This window comes from Frankliniella occidentalis, unplaced genomic scaffold, assembly GCF_000697945.3.
Source record: "Frankliniella occidentalis isolate FOCC.00 unplaced genomic scaffold, Focc_3.1 Scaffold26, whole genome shotgun sequence".
Lineage (NCBI taxonomy): Eukaryota > Metazoa > Arthropoda > Insecta > Thysanoptera > Thripidae > Frankliniella > Frankliniella occidentalis.
The window spans coordinates 2,628,281-2,630,867 of record NW_026267156.1 but is presented as its reverse complement, the minus strand read 5'-3'; the positions used below and the strand labels follow the sequence as shown (position 1 = coordinate 2,630,867).

Here is a 2,587-nt window from a genome sequence, read left to right as displayed (position 1 = left end):
ACCCACATTTCTCTGCGCCATAATTTCCCTTCCGCGAACCTTCTCTTCTCGCGGTCCACGTCACTGTCCCACGTCGCGCATGGTCGTGAGAGAAGGGGGGACCCGCAACGTCTAAAGGAAAAGCTGAAAGAGAACATTTAATTTTTCGATGAGAATAATACTATTTATCCCTATTCGGAAGTCTTCATAAACATTTGTATTATCTGCAATTAATACCTAGCCAAAGCCTTCCGAACAGATTGTTGGCCAATCACAAACATAAAATGAAGTGTCTTAAATTGACTTTTTATTTGCTCTTATGAGCGGACCAACTTCTCTCGAAATTTGCCACTGCGAGCAAAATGGTTGCATGCAACGATCTACAATCTTAAGGATCTCACGGTAAAAGCAATGACTGCTTTTCTGAGGAAAAGGAAAAAACTTTGAGGAAAAAATTCCTCAGCATTTGAGGAAGTCTTCTCAAAAAAATGTGGGACTTCCCCCTTATTTTTACAAAGATCGGACAATATTTTTACCGTGCTGTGTGAGATAGTGGTCACTCTCCTTGTTCCCCCCTGAAGCCACGCCATACGCCGCCGCCGCCGCGGCCGCCGCTGCCGACTCTACGACCGCAATATCAAGTATTGTGCAAATGAGCAGAAGCGGAGGGCGCCCTATTAGCTGGCCATTGAACCGTCTAGCGGGGCGAGTCGCAGATTGGCGGGGCGGGGCCGTGGAGCGGTACTGAATTATGAAGGCACCGACTGTCCGAGCGTGAGCGGTGCAGCGCGGCCGGGAGGGGCAGCGGCCGGCAGCAGGGGGAGAGAGGGGCCGACCCGACGACAGAGAGCTTTTAATTTCGAGCCGCGAGAATTAAAAGACGAGACGCCTTCAGCCAGCAGCAGCGTGAGAGAGGGGTGGGTGGTGGAGTCCGCGACGAGCTCTCCGAGACGGATTGCAAATAATAATAGACCTTCTTCTTCTTCTCCCCGCCATTCCCGACCCGCCCTGCCCCTCTGCCCCCCACCCCCTGCGAAGCTGCCCTACTTGGCACCCTGGCGCTCCCATTTTTCTTTATCAGCCGTTAACGACGTTAGTAAGTGTTCGAGAGGTGGCGATGGTGTTGGTGTATTATACGCCCGTCGTCGTCCCCCGGCCCGGCGATAATATCGAGTCCTGCTCGGACTGACTCGGCGCGCGCCGGGGGGGCTTTGGTGGTGGTGGTGGTGGTGCCGATCCGTCACGAGGCCACCTAGGTCATCACGTCGTAGACACCTCAGCAGGTGTCGCTCTGGTGCCAGAAGCTGGACGGACTGGACGTCTGCCAGGGCCCGAGGGGGCGTCGTCGGATGTACTTTGCGGTCGGGTATTGTTGTCATCACTATATTGCGCACTTTAATGTGTAGGATAGATTATTTGGATGCCGAAAAGTATTGTAAACCCTGAAAAGCGTTTAATTGCAGGGTTGGGCACGAGGTTGGGCGTGCAGCTTTGGCCATTATGAAAGTGTTCAAATAGTGTTGAACACTGTTAGTATTCAATTTTCCAGTAGATCATCTATATACATACCATACGGCGTTTAACTCAACCATGTGGTGCGTGCCAGTTGCACACTTTAGTTATCAGTGTCGACGGTTCTTCAATACCCCAAAAATTGAACCTCAAGAACGGGAACTGATCAACTTGTTGAGTTGTTGAGTTTGAACAGTCATCATAATAAATCCTGGTTTTCTTTGCTGTGTCATCGAATTTGGATCAAAGATTAACAGTGTACTGCGCACATACCTCGGTGACAGACTGGAAAGTAACGATGGTGCGAAGGGGTTACAACTATTATTAGTAGTATTGGAGGAGCGGGCGAGTGTGTTTGTTTACAGCAGCGAGGAGGTTGTTAACCGCAGAGTAGGGCCAGGCAGGCCAGCAGCAGTGGGATTTGGGGAGAAACAGAGGGAGGGGGAGAGAAAGAGCGAGAGAAAGTGAGTAAGAGAGAGAGAGCGAGCGAGCAAGAATCGTGTGTGGGAGGATCGCCGCGGCCCGACTAACATTTCACCGCTTTATAAATACCCCCGCGCCGGCTTCCTAGGCGACAAACGACATTTATGAATGCTTAACGACGTGCCTTGATTTGTTTGCACGTCGCGCGCGTTGTGCGCTCTTGTTGTGTCTTTGTCTCTGGGCCGGGTGGTGGGGTCGAGGGGCTGGGGTCGGAAGGAGGAGGAGGATCGAGGAGGAGGATCGAGGAGGAGGAGGTGGCAAGAGCAGCTCGAGGAGGAGGAGTTTGTGGTGGTGCAGGTAAGCCTTGTTCGCCGGCGCCGGCGCCGCTGGTTCGGCCCAAAAGCCATGATGGCGAGAGAGAGCGGGAGCGTGAGAGAGCGCGAGAGAGAGCGAGAGAGCGCGAGAGAGCGCGAGAGAGAGCGCGAGAGAGAGCGAGAGAGCGCGAGAGAGAGCGAGAGAGAGCGAGAGAGAGAGCGAGAGCGAGAGAGAGAGCGAGTGAGAGAGAGACAGAGAGACAGAGAGAGAGAGAGACCCCTGGCTATACTACCATGGCGTGGCGCGGGGCGTTTGCGCTAAGCTCGACCGCAGCCCGGGAGCATTGCCATCCCCCCCC

At 53.5% G+C, this 2,587-nt stretch overlaps 1 protein-coding gene across 1 annotated transcript in view; it reads left to right on the top strand.

The window, feature by feature from the left end:
• Nucleotides 1–2,587, top strand: part of LOC113211501 (division abnormally delayed protein) — a 150,136-nt gene that overhangs the window by 130,902 nt on the left and 16,647 nt on the right. The gene's annotated exons all lie outside the window — the stretch shown is intronic.